Source organism: Passer domesticus, chromosome 1, assembly GCF_036417665.1.
Source record: "Passer domesticus isolate bPasDom1 chromosome 1, bPasDom1.hap1, whole genome shotgun sequence".
Taxonomy (NCBI): Eukaryota; Metazoa; Chordata; class Aves; order Passeriformes; family Passeridae; genus Passer; species Passer domesticus.
In genome coordinates, this window is record NC_087474.1 from 121,023,862 (window position 1) to 121,045,278 (window position 21,417).

Here is a 21,417-nt window from a genome sequence, read left to right on the forward strand (position 1 = left end):
TATTATAATGTCTGTAGCTATCCTTTACAATGGTAATGAAATAGAAGTGTGCTACTGTTGGTAGCTTCTGGCACAAACTCTCTTTGCTCAGAAAACCTATAAATCTACATGCTCCTTACTATGCTTCATGCATGCATAAGGATATACAGGCCTAACAAGTAAGTAAAAAGAGCATTACAGAATGCATTTCCATCTTCAGGAGCATGCAATATTTATTTATTATTATTTATGAAGACTACAACATAAGCCTTTATGAAAAAGTCAAGTAGATGTATTATTTTTGCCACAGGCACAATGTACGAAAGTGTCGCAGTTCTTCAGCTTGCCAAGGCGTGATCTATCTGCCAAGTAGATGATCCATTTATAAATAAGAAAGCAAGTATTTGATCATTACCTGAGTCTTACTGGACTGTCTACCTGAAGAAAAGTAAAGACTTCCAACAGAATTTTCTCAGAACGCACAATTTGATTTAAAAATTCCAAACTGGCCTAAGCCAGGAATATTAAGTTGGGTTCACTGCGGTGGAAGTGACTGATCACAATTTCTGCTGTATTAATCTTGCAGGATCAGAGACAACAGTTAGCAGTTCTACAAAATATATACAACTGTTCACATTCCACTTAAATTTATAGTCTCCTTTTTTACATAACAGATTTCTGTCAGCTAACACAGGTGTAAGGCCTATAAAAGGTAGCCCCTATATTGTGTAAACAGTGAACTATTACAGTTAAAAGCTAAGTCATTTGTACAGAAGACTGCATTAATCATGCTAAAATATTTCCTTTTCATTTTTTTTTTGTGTGGAAATACTCTGAAAAAACAGCTTTCTGTAAGGATTTTAAACTGACTGGACTGCAGATCATGCACTTGTGGAGTTCACAGTCCTGAAGGATATGGGTCATGCAAAGAACAAATTTTAGGAAAACAGACTTCCAGCTGCTCAAGAAGTTAGTTAGTAGGACTACTAGGGAAACTGCCCTCAGGGACAAGGTTAAAAAAAAATTTTAAGGATGCTTTCCACGGAGCACAAACACTAGCAATCCCAAAATGAAAAAAAGCAAGAGAAAGCGAGTAACCAGCATGAGTGAGTGGCGACCTGCTGGTCAGAGTAAAGCATAAGAAGGAAATGCACAAATTGCAGTGGAAGCAGGCACAGGTATCCTGGGAAGTCTATAGGGACTCTGTCCAGTTGTGTAGAGATGAGAACAGGAAGGTTAAGGGCCAGATGGAGCTGAACTTTGGAGGGGATGAAGAGAGGGCCAAGGGCTTCTACAGATATGTCAGCCAGAAAAGAAAGGCCCAGGAGAGACTGCCTTCTGTGATAAACAAGGCTGGCAAACTCCATGACAGGGCAGAGGTACTCAACAAGTGTTTTGCCTTAGTCTTCACTGGCAACTGTGAAGACTTCACTGTCTTCCCACACCTCTCAAGTAGAAGGACCACTAGGACTGGAGGAGCAAACTCCCTCCTGGTGTGAGAGAATATCAGGTTTGTGAGCACCTGAGGAACCTGGATATGCACAAATCTATTGCACCTGATGAGATGAAGCCCTGAGTCCTGAGGGAATTGACTGATGTGGTTGCCAAGCAACTCTCCATGCTATTTGAAAAGTCAAGGCAGTCAGATGACTATGACCTGTCAACACCATCTCTGCCTGGGAAAGTCATGGAACAGATCTTCCTGGAAGGTATGCTAAAGCATGTGGAGAAGAGGGAGGTGATTCAAGGCCTGCATGGTTTCACCAAGAGCAAGTTCTGTCTGAGCAGCCTAGTGCTCTTCTCTGATGGAGTGACCACATTAGGGGATGAGAGAGAAGCTATGGATGCCATCAACCCCTTCTTGTATTTTTGATTTTGTGGGATTTGCATCAAATTCAGTGAATGAGAAAGGAGATATGACAAGTTCTTCCAGGTCCAGAGCATTCAGAACATAGTGAATATATGCATGATACTTAAAGCTCTCTAACTTAGTTTAGATAAACATTTTGTGATATCACAACATCGAGGAACAAAGCTGGGATGCACAGCACAGATCTGCTCCTCTTTTTCTGTAACACTAATTCAGTGTTGGGTTCCCGCCAGTTCCTCTTGGAATTTTACCCCTACTGTGATATATGCAGACAAGAGTAGGAACAGAGGCAAAACCAGATATGCTGAAGTATCTTTGAACATTAAAAGCTGCTTTTAATTCTATTTATTGTAATTTCAAAGACACAATCTAACATTCTAGAGGTCAACACAATGTGTCTATGCAGACATTTCATGCAAAGCTGTCATATTAAAATGATAATATTCCTAACCTGCAATTAATAACCGCTGTTTCCTTACCAATTTTTCTTTGATTTTACACAACTTTTTAGCAAAACAAGTAGAAAAATGTAATTGAGAAATCCTGATAAATATTCAGTGGAGAAAAACATAGTCTCTGTAACTAGTCAATTCATATCCATTAAGGGTCACATTTATTTTTTATTTAATTTGAATTTTCTGTTATTTTTAAGATGCAATAATATAATATAACTACATTTAAAAATAATTTGGAATTACAATGTAGTTTCCCATTAAAAAAGCTGATTGTCATTTTTATCTGAAATGGATTTTGTAACACTGATACAATCCTGTAGGAGAGATAATTTTTAATAATTTCAATACTTTTAACATTTTTAGTATTCCACTCTCTCATGTTATATTGACCTCTTCACTGGCCTACATCCCTCAGCAACTGACCCAGACAAAATTGTCTTTTCACTGAACTACTTGACCATTGAGATACAACCCAGACTATGAGGAATCTATTCAGTTGTTCTGCTTTACTAAGGTCTACATTGTTGTGATAAAAGCAGAACTGATATGGCTTTGCCTGGCAAGATCTTGTTGTTCAATTGAGTTTCCTTTCTTCAGAAGTGTCTTTTTTACAGTTGTATGGTTCATCTTTCCAGCAGTCCTAACTGGAAAACCTCTAAGAATATCATATGCCTCATCACCCATGCAATAAATGTGGATGTTTATTTGTTCTTCATCAGAGACTGCCTCTGATTATTTCTTCAGTGAAAATCTCTGAGGATGTAGTTACTGAAATTAAAGGATGACATTTGTCATCCTTATTTTGTCAGTATAAAAACAGTGTCAAAAGTATAAAGGTGAACATTTTACTTAATAAAATAAAGTTCTCATATTGATTTTATACAATGATGCTACAGAATTTGACAGCAAGGCAAGCTTTCACCAAAAGCAGACAAATATTGCAAGCATAGTTCCAGGAAAAGCCATCCAGATGACAATTTCCATGCTGGCTCCTTTTCAGCCTGCCATCTGAAGCACATCCTTGGACTTGATAGACAAAACACTATAATGTTTTCTTTGGGCTGCTTTTTTTGTGGTAAAGTACTTAAGAAGAGTGTTGCACTGTGTTTTTCAGATGTCTCCAGTAATCTTCCAGAAACAGCAGCATTTGAAAGTACAGCTAAGAGGCAAAACTCCAATCCCAAACCAAATGAAAGACAAGATTGCCTGGTTTAGCACTTGAACTGGATATTCTTTCCAGATTTGCATTAAACACAGTTAGTAGTCCTGGTGAAGTAGAAAATATTCCCTGAGTGGTTAGAAATTAGATGTGAAGAGAGAATAGAAAAAGACAAACCTTGAGCCTTGCAGAAATCTAGCCTTCTGAAAAATAATTACAAATGAATCTATAGGGTGTTACTGTGGTTGTGGGTGAACACAAGCACCCTATTTTAAATTTATTTGCATTTTAGGTGCTCTAACAGGGTATTTACAAATGCACAGATCTATGTGCACCACTTCTGTGACAAGGGAAATAATTTGCTCATAAAAAGTGCTCATCAGCCTTTCACAGAGATACTCAAAGTGACATTTCTCAATAATGACCAGAAGTGTCAGAAACTGTCATAACCTGGTGTATTGATTTAACCTGCATATCTACAATATTGCCTTGCTGGGAAGTTCTTAGGAAGCATTTTTATACAAATAATACTGCCATCCATATCTTCTCCTTATATAAGAAGCTGAGAAAGCCAAATAACTTTTGGAAAGTTGGTCCAATAAGAGTTCAAGGAACTCTGCTGGCACAGGCATGTTAAACAAGACAGTACAAAATCTGTGTATAAAATTGGCACTTAATTTTTTTGCAAGTTAGGTTTTTAGAAAAAAAAAAATAATATCATGTGTAGATTAAGTTTTTGTTGTGCTAAATTTTCAGCATAGCTGTAACTCTGCTATAAATAATGTGTTTGTGTATTTTCAGTAGATCCCACCAAGCCATTATTTCACCATCATGGAGCATAAACATCTTCCACTTTAAAGGACATACATAACCTCCACCCCCAGATTAATTATAGTAATGTGTTTTAATACAAGCCAGTGAATGTATTTGGCGCACAGTCTAAACTTCAATACTGAATAAGATTTGTTTTTTGACATGCACCTGATCTTCTCTATTAAACCAGAGGTATTTTACATAATACATTTATTATAAGCATGAGACCTTCCTAACTGCACAAATAATTTTATTCTGCCGCTTGTAAGAAGAATAATACTAAAAGATTTAGCAATAAAAGAATTACTTGTTAACCTTTTTGTTGTTTCAAATGCTAAATGGGTATCTGATTTTAAAAGAAAACCTCATTTTGCTTATTGTGATTGCTGTTTTGTGAAGCTGCAATGAATTCCTAGTACACTTAAAGAAAATCTGTGTCCCAAAGCAATATCATTACTCGACTCTATTAATTACAATGCTTTAGAATGAAGTGATGGCTATAAATAGTTTCAACTAGACTTTAGCAGAACTGTATTTTCCTCTTAATTTTGCTACTCTTCTGTTACCTTACCACAGAGAAATAATTTCACTTTTCTGTTCTCTGACTTTAGATATTTATACTGCTAGCTTTTGGACTTGGGGACTATTTCATTGTCTGCATGTATTGAGCACAGTGAGGTCTCACAATTTGTGCCTTTAGGCATTACTGTCATTTTATTTTTTACTTACTAATAATCTTGACTTAAATGATGTCAAACACTGTAACAACTTCCTTACCATTTCCATTCCTCCTCTCTTCTCTCAAGCAAAAATAAACTCCCTTGATTTCTTTTCCTCCCACTGTAAACAATATTACAGAAATGAAACTTGAACTCAGTTACTTAATGGAACTTCTTTGTTTTGCTTTCTTAACTGCACTATCCTATCTGAAAGCATTTGTATCTGGGACACACCAGTGCTGAATTTTTTGTTTGCACCCATTTGTCCATCTAAAAATCAGATGTACAGAAAAGTAGACATGATGTTTGTCAAAGAAATGCTAGAACAGTGTCAATGAGTGAATTACTGGATTTAACTTGAGTCATTACATTAGAAGAGCTAAGGGAAAATAAAAACCTCAAAACCTCAGAAGTTGTGGCATCTTGCTCAGTAAAAAAGGGGTTTTTCAGGAAGCCATCAAAGCTTGAAGACATTTCTTCAGTAGTGTGAGATTTGATACAGTGAGAGTCACTGCACTGGTGGTGCTGTCACAGCCACTGTCATTTGAAATGCCCTAGAATTGATGACTTTTAACCCATTTTATGTTCTTTGCAGTATATTGTCAGCATAAAACTTCCATGGCTGGATGGCCATGACCAAATATTTTTTGGCTAGTAGCACTCATTTAACATGTATTTTCCTTGAAATTCCTCATCCATTGAATGAGAAAGAGAACACAATGTCCGGGTTTCTCTCCTGTGTGAAATCACAACTTTCCACAGTGGGATGAAGGGTAGGTTTCAGAAGACACAATTCATTGCAAAGAGCAGTTAACCAGTTAACTTCTCTTCTTACCTGTGCAACAGTTCATAGAAAACTGTGGTTTAGGGCAGTTTTCATTGTAGTGATAATTCCAGTGTCCAAGAAGTCAGTGATTGGAAACTATTTAAATGATTGCACTGTTTAGACCTAGAAACTGCAGAAAATGTATACAAACTTATAGATCTATTTAGAGAGTTCCAGCTGGCCGTCGTACAGATACTTGAGAGAGATGGATTTTCATCAGTATTAATGTTACCCTGGCTTTGACTGACAATATTTGCACTAAATCTATTTTGGCTTTCCTACAGGATGTGTATGTATTGTCAGGAATAAAATTGATTTTTTTTTATATGAATCATCCCTTGCATGAAGACCACAGTGCATTGCAAATATGTTCTTGCAAGTTTTATCCTTCTTAAATAGTCCTTAAAATCTATTTGGGATCTCAGGCCATAGAGGCATGTCTTTATCCTGAAAATGTAATGAACATAAAAATAAACAGAAACTCATATATGAAGTTAGGAACACATTAATGTCTCTAACTCATCATTTTTTCTGAAATTCTTTGAATACTTCTTTTAGTATTATGATGCTTGGAAGTGAAAAAAATTCCATACTTTTATGAAAAAAATCTAAATGTGTGCTTTTACAGATTTGTTATGTTAACAAAATTCCCTCATTTTCTTATATACTTGGGGTTATTCTATTCCACACATATGGCTTAAAATAACTTGACCCCAGACTGCTCATATGTGCATATAATTGCACTTTTTACAGGATTCAATGAATCAGTCATTTGAATAAAAGCACTTTTATTGGACATGTTATTTCTACCTTACCTATGAACATTATTTACTTAACTCGGAATATGTGATACACGTGCTGATGCAGGAACTCATCATGTTATTATTTTTCATGATAAATTTGGTAATATAGGGGTAGATGGCTGACAGAAGTAGAGACAAACATCATTAAAATATTACTTAGATTATGTATACATATGTGGATTGAAAAAATAAACTGAAAAGTGTAAATTTACTTGGGTTTCTTATTGGCTTTAGGAGTAACAATTTAAAGAGACATGACACTTGGGATTGAATTTTTCTTTCTTCTTGAAACTAGTATTTTATGGATATTAGAAAAAAATTGCTTCCTATTTACTCAATTAGCTATTCTTTGAGGAAGATGAATAAGAATTTTTTATGGATAACAAAAAGCTCTTAATGTTTATTACAATTTCTTATCAATGTCTTGGGTACATGGTGGCAGCTGCCAGTTAGGCTCAGCTGTTTTGAAGAAAGTTTGGAATTTTTACACTTAACCTTTGAGTTCTACAGAAAAACATAATAAATTTCCCAGATTTTGAATTATTATGTCAAAGTGATTTATTCAGTTCCCACATCACCTGATTTGCACTGGAAAAGTAACAAAGAAATGGAAGTTCCAAGCTGTCTGTGCGGAAGATATAGTAGTAGCTTTCTTCCTGTTATCTCATCTTGGACTGTACCATCTCTATGACCTTTTCTGATTCTTCTCTGGAGATGTAAATACTGTCTTTTGAGAAATCATTCTATTCCTTAGGAAACAAATTCAGGCTTCTGAACCATTGTGAAAGGACAAGTTCCTGTAGGAAAAAGATAGACATAATCACACCATTACAAATCCAAAAAACCCAGTATTCACTAGGTGCTGTGCTTACATTATCATTCTGCTCTTAGTATGTGTTACCAGTGATAAAACTATACATGAGAAAATAATACTTATATTCCAAAGTGAATAACTCTGATGGACATTTCAAAAGAATTTTTTTTGTGAAGAAAAGGACATCAAACCAAGTGGAGTTTGTTTGTCTTACACACAATGTTTCATTCCAAAGTAATTGTAACAAAAACTGTTTAGTGAAGTACTTTCCTTTGTGCTTAAAACTATGTACTGGTTTAAATCCAGTGATTTTCAGGAAAGTGCTGACTTTTCCTCCCACACAATTTAATAGTAATACATTTTAATTTGTGAATGCATACAAATTCGTACTTAATACTTGAAATATTCATGCTGTCCCCCACTAACCTTGGTTTCCTTGTGACTAGTCACAACCATAAAAAACCAAATTATACCTCTGATTTCCCATAGCTATACACAAACACCTGTTCTAGAACATTTTCTGAGCTTCAATTTTATGCCTATAGTTAATTCCCTTTAATGATCCCACACATCTATATGTGGACACACCCCAAGAGACTGCTGGTCCATAAAACCCTGCTGCAGCCAGCTGTAGGGTGCGTGTGTTTCCTTCTGCAGTGGGCTGTTAATGATTGTCATTGCAGCATTTCCTGGTCTTTCATCTGGGCTTCCCACCTAATAAAACAGAAATGTAGCCCCAGGAAAATTGTAAGCAATTAATCATTTTCCTAGTATAAATCAAGTGGCATTTTTGGGGTAGTTCTAATACCTTTCTTCAATATTCCCTCGAGACACGTGAGGCATTCAGACTAGATGGCATTTAAGGGTCCATTCCAAACCAAACTGTCCTATGATTCTATGATTTCAAAAGCACCATTTCTCAATAAAAATGCTGTATTTGAAGGTGTTTCTTTTAATTGAAACTATCACTAGAATACTGAGTCTTGATGAGGATATTGATGCAATACACAAACTAAAGAATCTCTTTTTTTCTTAGAAACAGCAATTCTATAAGACATAACTCCAGGTTTTTTGATTTATAATTTCATGACACAAGGAAAATACAGCATTAATAATTTGGACCATCAACAATTTGTAAATATATTTGTTGTGTGGAAAAATACTCAAAAAGGATTTTCCAATATTTGTCAAATAACATTTAAGTGTAAAGAAATAACTATAATACTGCTTGATTTTCAGTGATAGTCATGTTCAACTCACTATATCTCCAAATTTACATAAGTAGTCTTTCTATTTGACATCCTTTCCACCAGAATTTTTTCTCATGTTTTTTGAGGGCTTCTGCAGTGTCAAACAGGTCTGCTGCCATCAGGATAATTGGCCAGTGCTCTCAAGAAACAACTAAGTGTGACCTGGGTGAATCTGCCCAAATAAGTACAGCTGCCTATACTGGCACAGTTGATAAGAAAATTATAGGTACTGATTGCGCACACTTTTTATCTTAAGCTTCCTTAATTTTTTTAAGTTACTCTATTATTTTTATCCAAATGCTTTTCAAATTGGAGTAAATAATATTCACTGACTGCATTTAAGTGAGTTCTGAATTATCCATGTGTGATATCAAAATCTGTGGACACCTTGATGACACACTGCATTATGAAATGCAGAAAAACACAAATGAAACATTTTAATGTTCCCTGCTATCCAGTCTTACTACGATTTTTTTAAGTATGATAGAATAATGATAATTTTTGATGCTTCTAATTCAAAATGCAATGCTTAAAGTAAAAGCAGAAAATATATTGGGCAAAATAGTTTCATAGATATATAATGCAGACTATGAAATTATATTTGAGATATAACTTTTGCACCCCTTATATAAACATATGGTTACTTGGAGATCTTGCTTATGAGAGCTGAATTTGTACATTTAGAGGAAAAAATGGCTCACCTTGACAGAAACTGGTTCCTTAATAAAAAGTTATTTGAAGCTACACAGCAAAGCATTTGCTTCAGAATCATGGCAGGATCACTTATAGAGTAAAATACCTTTTTTGTGACTATTTTGTTCTTGCTTTTCCCTGAAAATATATCATGTTAAAGTTTTGAAATATTATTGGATCAATACAGACTGCTGAATTCATATTGAATATTGAATTCTGAAGTTTGTTACAGGTGTTAATACATCAGCTTAATTAAATACATAAATTTCATATTATCATTCGTCAGCATTTGATGTGTATTAAGGAGTCACATTGCACATTTACTTGAAATATTTTGGTGGCATCTATCAATACGTTCAGATTATTCTTCCTTTGCTATAAAGAAACTGAGTGCTTTTATAACACTAACCTCCATTTTTTAAACACTTTGGTTATACGGTCATTAAACAGTCAGACTGCAAATTTTGTCAAGCATTTTCTGAAGTCATAAATGTTTTAAAAAATTACACATATATGCACCCATACACCTATGTATTTCCCATACCTTATACTCCATTTCTATCAATTGTGGATTGGAAAACAATTGTTTTCTTCCATTTCACTGTTAATGCTTCTTTTGAACACTCTCACCAGAGTGCAGAAAAGTGTCACAATCTGGTCAAAATTCCTTTACAGAAATGATTTATTTTATTTTCCTTTTTAAAAGAAATAAGATATTCACAGGACCTGTCAAAGGTGTGCATATCATTTACGTTCCACTCATGACAGGTTTTAGTTGGATGAATTCCAGATTCAGGTAAAAATTCTTATAATACAGAAGGGGATGTCTGTAAATAAATTGGTATTTCTTTTGGCTCAATTAAGAAACAAACCCAAACAACCAACGAAAAAAACCCTCACCCCCCCAAAAATATTCAAAACATCCACATTAATAATTATATTTCTTAAAAAAGTAATTGATTAAAGTATACTGAACCTCTCCCATTCTATAGTAGGTAAGATTCTAGAGTACTGAATATACAGAAGATATATACTCTAATGTGTTTAATGTGCCATACCTATGAAAGCATCTAACTGATCTCTATACATTGATTCTGCATACATATGGATTGTTATGTATTTTTATTAAATATTCTCAAACTAATTCAATAATATATAAAAACAACATAAATGAGCATTTTCCATAAAACCATAAAATCTCAATCTGTTTTATAACATTACATGCAGTACCAAAAAAAAATATTTAGAGAATTCAATGACTATTTAAAATATTATGCCTGATGACAGAGAAGTGGTGATTTTTTATAACAATGTATGCATTAGTTTCCACATGAATTCTTTAGTATGGTTCAGTAGGAATTTGGTTTTTCATAGGTTTTTCTTTGTGATTGCAATATTTACACTGCTGTGTTGTTTGTATATAAGTGCAGTTTTTTGTGCATCACATTTCTGTTTTTCTTGTCCTGAACAAGAGGGGATTTATTTTAATAAGTATACTTTCTCTGAATGTTTTGTGAATGCAGTTTAATGATTTTGCACGTGTGCATCTTCATCAATAGTTACATAAATTAGGTTATTTATGTTAATTGTACCCTTACAAAGTAGTCTACTGTAGTCATCAAATGGTGGCAAAAGATTAGACAGTAAATTAGGGAAGAAAGCAGCAAAAGTTTTATCATTTCAGGTGCAGCATGGTAGTTTTTCACATTGCTTTAAGAGATGTTGTACTACTGAGGATCTGTAAAAAATTTTTATTGGGAATGCAGACATCAATTTCTAAATTTTTCTGACAAATTGGCATGCAAAGTAGAACTAATTTACAATAAGCTTCATATATTACAAGGATGATGTACTGTGATTACAATAGAGGCACTATTGTAACAGCAGGATGTTTCCTGTTAGACCAGCTGATATCCATGAGAAAACAGGAGAGATCTTGGGAGACCCTTCCTTTAAAAAAAACCAGTTGAAAAAAACCAGTCTTCAACACTAGATTTTCTGCTGAGATTAACTGCTTCAATTTTAACTAGTCAGTGGATTAATAGGGGTTAGTACTTTAGGAAAAATAATATATGGAATTTCAAAAGTATAACTTCCCAGGTTTTTGAGAGACTATCACAACATATAAAATAATATACGTTTCAGAAAATTCAGTCATGTCCTTTATGGAAAAAAAAGGACACACTGCTGTTGGATTGTCTTAGCAAACCCTGATAATTGTATACAATATTTGTAAATATACTGAAAGTCCATCTTGTACAAAGTTAATTAGTAGGTCTGTTTCACAAGACTGTTTCAGAACCTGATGCAAACTGTCATAATTACATAAAAGACATTTGTGGAGGACTCTACTGCAATGCTCTGCTTATGGATAGGGCAAAGAGAAGTTTTTGCTGTGTGCAGACAAGTGAACACACACATTAAAGGAAAAACCTGTGTATGTTAATGCTTAATTTTCATACAAGAGTGCTTATACCTCTGCACTCTATATCCTCTTTTGAATGCACATGCAAAAAGGGGAAGATCTCTAAGATGGACTTTGTCTCACTGTTACTTCTCAAGGAACTTTGCTACTCTGCTATTTTGACTCTGATAAAAACAAATCATAAAGTTAATGGGAATCAGGACAGAACTTTGCAAACTGAAATTAAACACTTTTTCATAATAATAAAGAGAAAATCAAAAAAGAGAAAAAAACCCCCATAGACTGCATATATTCTTCTATTGTAAAGCTCTTGTTTAGAACAGTGCAGTTAAAAGAAAACCCTAATAAAGTGCAGCTGAATTTTAGAAAGAACTTTGAATTGCTGCTTGGACACTGAAGTTCAAAAATGTACTTTGCCTCTAAATTTTCTTCCTGGTTTCATTACCAGAATGAAAAAGATAACATAAGACCTGCAGCTCAGCTTAATAAAATAATTTACAAAATGTTCTAATAAAATATTGGAAGATCTAGGGAATTGTAAAGGGCTTTTAGGCACATTCTTTCATTATGTTTCTCACCTATCTGGAATTAGGCAACAGATCTCCATCACTGTGAAAACATTTTGACAGTATGCAAATTCAAATCAAATACTTTTGTTCACATTTCAGTCAGCAGTACTTCCACTTGCTACGCAGAATAAAAAAGTTAAGCCATGCCTTTGATGCATATATACATTTTTTCCGAGTTGAAACTTTCTGCCAGCTGAAATCCTGAATATGAGGCACCTAAACTCCAGCCACTCTGCAGCAAGGTCACACAGTGCTTAAAATCAGTAGTCATAAAAGCCCATACTACACTATTCTATGGGAGACAGCTCACTCAAAGCCATGAATGGCAAATCAACTCTCTCACCAGACCTTTCTGGAAATTTCCCTGTCTCTCTGACCTTTAATAAAATTTTTACTTATATATGATATTAAGAGCCAACATAAGAAGATGCCCTCATACTCTTCCTGACCTTGTGCCATGCATTCATATGATCTGGATCTCATAGACTCAAAGGCAGATTTCTTGAGCTATCCCGGGGCTGACTTGTCTTGGCACATCCTGCTGATCTCACAGGACTTTCTGGAAGACAATACTGGGGTCTGTCTGGCACACAGAGTTAGTCCCAGTCTTCTGTCCAACACCATGCCAGTGCATGAGGGAGCAGATTGACACATCCAGGTCAAAAGAGAGGAAGATCCCAAACATACCATGAATACAAGATGACTTTTGAAACAGAGACTATGTTAGTCTCAGAGCTAATATATCCTGTAGACCCTTGTATCCAGGGGTTATTTGCAAAGCAAAACTGGACACATCCTCACTGATGATGGGAGCACATGTTCCAACAATTTCAGCCTTTTTTCCCTGGAAGTTGTGGTCATAGCCAATGAAATATAAAGAGCAGCTATTCCAAAATGACCAGTTGATCAAAAAAGAGTGGAAAAATTTCACTCTGTGTTTGACTACTTAATTACAGGTGATAAGGAGCATGGCATAATTCCATCACTTTCCGGAAATTTTATGAAATCATCTCTGAAACTGAAATGTTAATGCAAAAGAAAAATCATAAAGAATAAATGTGATCATAAGAGACTCTTAACTGTTAATTTCTGTTGTAAACAAGCAGGTTTAGGGGCCAAAGTTGCTAGTTAGTCAAGTAATTTTGTCTTGACAGAAATGATGGTGAAATATCATAAGACATATTAAATAGTCCATTCATATGATGTTTAAAGTCATTCAAAGCACGATACATTTAAGTTGTTCTTTCTCCTCAGACAAAATTCTTTTAAGAGAGAAAGGATGCTGACCTTAACAGAAAATTGGAAGCTTCACTTAATAAAATAATTTTTTTAAAAATAATTAACTGCTCTACACTTGTAAGATGGCCAAAAGTTAAGACCTCTAAACCAAACAAAATCTACTAAAACTGGATGAAAATATATGTAATTGCATGATCAGATGATGAAAAGGATTGCTGGTCTATTTATGTCAGTAAAGGGCCACAAAAGGCAACTCATTCACCTGGGTGGGTGGAGCTCCAGTGCCCAATGAAATACAAGGCAAATTCATTAAGACAAGTCACAGTTCCCCATGTCTGGATCTGGGTAAGAAGGAACCATAATGGCCTTCGAAGACAATGCTCAGAAAATGCTATTTTCTGAGAAGTCAGCACAGCTGGGGACTCTGCTCACATACCACACTGCCAGTACTATAAAGGTAGATTTGCACTACTGACAGGTTTCTGATGGAAGTTCTAATTTGACAGAGCACTGTGGCTCAGTGACACAAATATTTTTTTCTTAAATAGGAACCTGAAATGAGAATTTCCACTCTCTTTCACAGATTATCAAAAATATATTGCTGAAAGAATGCCTGTTAGTGAAAACTGCTTGTAGCTCTAAGGCTCATAGAAAATTCTTACAATGATTTTCCCTTGGTGTGTTATTGTATGACAATATACTGGAACAGGATAAATACAAGTGAGTCCACCCAGCAGTGATACCCATTTACTGTGCTACACGGTATACAGGATTATCTTTCAGACTTTAGTGTTCTTAACAGCAAAATCAAGCTGTTTCAGGCTTCAACATCTCCCACCACAGCATTACTTAGGATTGGAAGTGTTACAGAGTTTATATTCTAAGTAGGGTAACAAATCTAACTTTGTGTATGTCTTTTCACTGCTTAAATGAGAACAAACTTATTGAATGTTGTTTTGGTTTGTTCAAAATGTGTTTCTGCACCATTGCAATCATTCAGATATTCAACTGTTACAACACTGCCTGCCAGTTGCACACTGAATGTGCAGAAAGCTGAAAATTGTGAGTACACTAAGGAACAAGAAATAAAAATCATAGTCATTCAGTACACAGCTTGGGCTTGGTGAAGATTTTTTGTTATGCTTCCAAGTGTTATATTTTATTTATAATGAATTTGCATTTTTTCTGTTACTGAATACATTTAGAAATCGCTTCTTTATGTGCCAATCTCTTATTTTTACTGACCACAAAGTAACAAGGTTCATATGTCTGACAAGTAAAGTGAAGGAGTGATAGGTTTCTTTCCTCCCTTTCAGCGAAGAAGGCAGAATGTTTCAAAATATATTAACATTGAAATTAATATTTAATGCTTACTTCTGGAAATTATTTTTACTGCATATGGGGGCTCCATAATTCAACTATACTACTTAAGACTATAGTTAAGACCTTTAATACAGAGTATTTCAAAAGACATACATTCTGAAACTTCATTTCAAATACAATTTTTTTTCTTCTAAGTATCTTGAAGCATTTCTTGTTTTCTCACATTTCTATCTCCACTTTTTGTCACTGCAAAGATTGGCATGTAATCTAAGTTGCCCTAATGTTTTTCTCTTGTTGAAATTTTGAAGTTATAGAGAGGAAAGGATTCCATTAGGTCTATTCCATTCAGCTTCATGGTGTTTGTATCTCTGATTTGATCTCAACTCAGTCTGGTTTTCTTCCAACCTGACTTATGCTTCTGCTGTTGATAATCATCAGGTGGCTGCACTCTATGTTTCCATGCATGGCTCTCCATGTCTATCAGGACATCTCTAATGAAAAATGTATGTCTACTTTGGTGTTGACACAGGTACACAAATCTGCATACAGAGTAACTTTGTATAAATATATCAATACTCAGAGCAATGAAACACCTTCCTCCTTTTTATGGTGAAATAATTTCTTCCTCTTCATGTGGTATTCATCTGATTACTTTCTCCTGGTGTGCTGTTTTCTAATCTTCAACCTACACTTTCACTCAAGAGCTGTAAATTTCATGTCACTTGTCTCAGTGTTTTGTTCTTTTAATAATCTTATTTTATACTATTTACTCCAAACTTGCAATTTCAAATTCTCTGTGACAATGTATATCTGAGAGGAATCTCTTGTAGAACAACAATATTAAAAGAAAAAGAAGACATAAAATAAGAGTGGAAAAGAAAAAGAATTCTCTTATAATGCCTTCAGTAAAATGAAATTAATCTTCCCTGATTTGTTCCAGTCTCTGTAAAAATCTCATTTAATTGCATATCAGTGTGTTTTCAGTGATGATGTACTATTTAACATTCTCTTTCATTCAATAAAAATCTGATTTTTTTTATTTGAAAGCAAACAGCAAAAGAAAATATGCAAATTCATTTGGATTTTACCTCAAATAATTGTATCATTCCTAGAGACAAAATTGGTATATTTGCAGTTAATTCAGTTCCTGAGCTTCAAACTCTTTCCACATCTGTTAAAGCCATGAATTGCAGCATTTTATGTAGGTCTTCAATAGAATTTTACCAGGAAAAGAAGTACCACATTCACAGTGGTATAAAAGAGGCATCTCTCATGGGCTTTGTTTTATCAAGAAATGAAAGTAACTCCAGAATATCCTGAAAATGAAAGCATACACTGTCCCCATCTCAGTGAGGTTTTTGAGAAAATTTCACATTTAAGCATGTAGTTCCATAATAAGACTACTTGTGCTAGGCACAGTAGATTTGGGCCAAGTGCTGCCACCTTTTCCTCAGAAACTTTCTATTCTGATTGTTTCCCTCTCCCTTTCCCCACTGAAACTAGATAATGTCTGGAGAAATTCAGAATTAAAAATGGAGATATTTCCTCAAACAAATCTCCATTCAAGCCACTTTGAATGCAGAAACCTGTTTCATAAAGACATTTCACTTTTTACCCAAGCTTGACTGAGTAAAGAGAGTGCTTTCCTCTTAGTGCACTCTCCCAGAAGCAATACTGAACAAGAAATATTTTCTCCATTATAACTGAGCAAAGATTAAACTCTACTTTTCCTGAAATTACTCAGGAACTACCTTTTCTGCTAAAAGGCTAGAGGTAATGGATGTAAGGGTGACTGATTGAAAGAGGAGGAGGTATTTTCCCTGTTACCTGCTGAGAAGACTGGCCTTTTTGGCTGCTGAGAGGACATCTCAGCAGAGCCTTCTGCAATCTTCTTTCTTTGGATTGTAGCTCTTCAGGGTTATTTACAGGGAGTCAGGGCAGGATGGATATAAAACAGATATCAGAATGTGAATTGTGGGAAACATCTATACAGAAAAAAATGAGGAAGAGAAGAAACACTGCCTTGTAAAAAAAAAAAAAAGAAAAAAAGGCAGTTTTGGTACTTTTGCTGTATAGGAGGTTAACTGAGACTGAGAGGCTCTATGTAGGTATTTGACATCAAACCACAGGACAAAACCCAACCTTTGATTAGGTGTGAGATACACATTCATATATACTCAGCCATAGCTACTCTGAAAATACCTTCAGCAAGCCTCTGTGCATCTCTTCTGCAATAACTGTCCTTTAACAACATAACTGAAGTGCAATAGTAATGAGCAGATTTGTTTTTACTCCATCGCTCTGCTATCTTTTATCTAGTCATAATCTTTTATCCAGTCATAAAACCACTATTCTATTTCACAGAATCATAGAATGGTTTGGATTGGAAGGGACTTTGAAATTCATGTACTTACAGCTCCCTGCCATGGGCAGGGATACCTTCCACTAGACCAGGTTCTAGAAGGCCCCATCAAAACTGGCCTTGAACTCTTCCAGGGATGAGGCATCTGTCACTCTGGGCAACCTGTTCTGGTGTCTCATCAGCCCCAGAGTTAATCTCTTTAGTGTTGAGCTAAACCAATTCTCTTTCAGTGTAAGTTATTCTTCTTCCAGAGGATGATGGTTAATCCTGTAGGTCAAGTGCAAGAGCATGACATCAGAAATGTGAAAGCAAAAGTTATTATATAATTAATGCTGTTAGAGTCTACTTCATCTTATTAAACCTATTATTTCCAATTTATTTATTGATAGAACATGGTGTCACAATATCCATAACATTATGGCACTATTCAGGAAAACAAGAGAAATTTTGAAAATATGATAATTTTTTTCTGCTAACTAATAAGTAGAGAAGATAGCAAATTTAGACAAAACAAGAAGAGATCAACTGAGTATCAAAGCCTAAGGCTGAATGGTCTAAAGAACTCTGAAAAATACTAAATGAAAACCTCATAAATTTAAATATAATATTGCAAACAATTGTTTGAACAAATGTAGAAAATTCCTACTACTGAATCCTTCTCTGTTTTAAAAAAAAACCTAAAAAATACACAAATGTATCAAAGAAAGTCTGAGGAAGGAATAGCTTCCCAGACTATTAGCAAGGGAATTATTCATTATTTGTTGAAATTCGGGGAATGCCACTAAGCTATTTTGTCACAACAATGTGCTGTTGGGAGAGTTCAAGCACATATGATATTTATAAATTTTATCATTACTAATTCACATAATAACACATATTCCTTTTCAAACTTCTCTTTCAAATAGAGCCAGTAGCACAGTGATATAAGATATTCCTTCAAAAAGTTAAGTGTCTGAAATGTCTCTTGTTACTTTGTGTCTTCCCATCTGTCCAACTGCCACCACATTGTAGCTTCCTATTTATTTTGACCAACTGATGATCTTTCATATCAAAGTAGGAGTGTTTTTCAAAGACTGACAGATTAGATCTGGTATTGCCACTGAATATTGCAAAAATGAGAAGAGAAAAATTGTAGCTGAGAAGGCATTTTCCTTAATCATTCAAAGATAATGGGAAAATTATTATTATGATGATAACAGGGAATGTACCCTAAGTGAATGAATCATTTACAACCACTTTCTAAATTATGCTCTTCATGTCCAAAGTGAAGTGACATCTATTATACATGGCTTGTACACCTGTCTTCCTGCTATAGAAAGCTAATTCTTTTGGCATATTCCTTCCTCCAAGAAAATATCAGAAATATTTCTCACAATAACAGTCAGACTTTAAAGTCACTGAATATTGTAGAAATATTTTCCATTTGGAATCTATTGGGGGGGGAAAAAAAATGCCACTGATAATTTTGATGAAAGACCTGGCTTTTGATTCAGGAATGCAGGTTGTCATCAAAGGAATTTACTGTTCAGTTCTGTTCACCTATCTAATTCCCAAGCATTGCATTATCAGCTCCATAAAAGCCATTTCCTAACATGTGGTTTAAGTACCAAGGAGAATGAATTAAGCTCTTTATGGTGTTTAGAGAGTATTCATGTCACAATGCATGCAGACTATAGCACTAGCCTATTCTCTGCCAATTGCTTATCTATTGCAAGTTAAAAGAAAGAAGATTAAAATACTCACCCAATTTAAAACTGTGAAGTTCATTTCCAGGCATTAAAAAAATAAATATTTCATTAGAAAAATTATTTCATATTTCTCTCACAGGTATTTTCACTATATGCATTCAATATGAGTTTTGGTAGCAACAATAACAAAAAATTCTATGTGAAAAATTCTTTTGTGTAAACTCCATTTGATTCATAACTGAAAAGATTTGTAACTGCTATGGTCCTAATTGCTGATGCAATAGATCATGGAATCATAGAATAGTTAAAGTAAGAAGGGACCTTAAAGACCATTTAGTTTCAAGAACCCTGCTATGGGCAGAAACACCTTTCACTACACCAGGTTACTTGGAAATTTATCCAGACTGGTCTTGAACACTTCCAGGGATGTGGTATGCACACAGTAAAGAATTTCTTCCTAAAATCTAATGTAAACCTATCCTCCTTCAGATTAAAGCCTGTCCTGTCACTATATGCCCTTGTCAAAAGTCCCAGCTTTCTTTTCCCAGTCAAAAGTCCCTGTCCAGCTTTCTTTTCAGCCTCCTTTAGATTTGGGAAGGCTTCTCTAAGGTGTTCCTTGAGCCTGCTCCAGGCCGAACAACCTCAGTCGTCTCAGCCTGTCTTCATAGAATGGTGCTCCAGGTCTGCATCAATTTAGTGCCCCTTTATGGATTCATCACAACAGGTCCACGCCTTTCATGTGTAGGGAACCCCAGAGCTGGACAGAGCACTCCAGGTGGGGTCCTGCCAGGGCAGAGTAGAGGGGGGAATCACCTCCTTCCACCTGCTGGTCACACTCTTTGTCACACAGCCCACTGAGGTTGTGGCCTTCTGGGCAACAAGCATACATTGCCAAGACATATTGAGCTTTTCCTCTATAAACACGAGATTTTCTCCACAGAGCTAATCTCAATCCATATTCTTTGCATTTTGGATTTTTGCTTGGGATTGCCCTGATGTATTTTCTTCATAGACAACCAGAGAATTTCAATCTTGCATAATTCATTTTGTTATATGCTGTTGATCTGTAACAGCACCCAGAAATGTCTGTGAGAAAAATAATTGGAACAAAGATTTAAGGCCCTAAAGCCATTTACCTTATTCATTCAATCTCACAGACTCAGTTTCACACATACGTGTGAAGAGTTTACATCATTTTTCACGAACTTCACGCAATTTCTGATTCTGGTGTTCTTTTTATTAGGGTTAAGGTTTGTTTAGTCATCTCTGCTTTAATACCACACAAAACCCAAATTAATATCAGTGTTGTCTGAATTTGGAAATGCAACTTTTTTCACATCACTGACTGTTCCAAACAAACAAGCAAAATTAAGTTTTCATATGTGGTAGCTAGTTCAGAAGGAAATGAAAACATTATAGGGATAGCCACAGGAAAAAAGTATAGTAATAATCACATCTTCTTCTAAAATGCTCTGAACCAAACACTTTCTAAAGGACCATCTGTGCTTCATTGTCATAAAAAATAATTAAAACACGGGGAAGGTATTTAAAAAGATTAAAACAGGAATCTCCAGCAAATTGCAAAGCACAAACTGTTATTGTCTACAGACAGAGCTGTAAAAATGCAAAATCTCCATCAATGAGCCAAGGAGGAAGGTTTTCAAATTAAGTTGTCCTTTTATGTCTAATTAAACACATACTATGTATTATTGCACAATTTCAGGTAAGTACTCTCATTGCTAGTTTTTGAAGAAGATAAATTGTGCAGTAAAGCATAAGCACTAGACTATAATTGAAATTTTTCTTAAGTTCAGCAGACTAGGTATCACGTCCTATAAAATTTTATTTCATTAAGTTTATAGGAAAAATTTTATTCTTATTGTACTTAAAACTGACCATTACAAAGTAAGGAAAATAATGTTTTCAACTCAAATTTTATAAACAACTTTTCCAAAAATGTAATATTCTAAAAAGTAGTTGTTTAGACTGATCTTTTACTTGGAGGTAGCAGCAGCAGCAAGCAAAAAAGTGCAGTTTAAATAAAATTTTGCAAGGATCAGATAAATTTTTAAAAATTATTTTTTAAAATTATTTTTACCACGTACTCTGTTAGAACTTAGACTACTCTAAGAGTATTCGTAGACTCTTCCAGAAAAAAATAATACAATTAGAAATTGTAATTTTTTGTAAAAAATATGAAATCAGTTGGAAAGTCTGCTTTCAGGTAAAAAGACAAACCTGCTCCTTCAAAGCTCTTCATGAGCTTCACTTCAGCAGTAAACTGAAAATTCTTGAACAGAATTCAGCAAACATTTTTTCCCTCAGATGCATTTTATGTTGATTTTTTAATCTGAAATAAGAAATTAACACTAATAAAAGGAAAATTACATCTAAAATTCACCAGTTTCATGGGAAAATTAAATATTTCAT

The 21,417-nt window shown here is 34.7% G+C and overlaps 1 long non-coding RNA gene across 2 annotated transcripts; it reads left to right on the forward strand.

Annotated features, from left to right (window-relative positions):
• The first annotated feature begins 657 nt into the window (after positions 1–657).
• Positions 658–3,588, forward strand: LOC135289379 (uncharacterized). Of its 2 annotated transcripts, none has more exons than XR_010352143.1 (2): positions 658–1,912; positions 3,419–3,588. It is a non-coding gene; the product is annotated as an uncharacterized LOC135289379 (long non-coding RNA). The 2 variants fall into 2 exon arrangements; XR_010352145.1 differs by having other exon boundaries at positions 658–1,688.
• Positions 3,589–21,417: the final 17,829 nt, after the last annotated feature.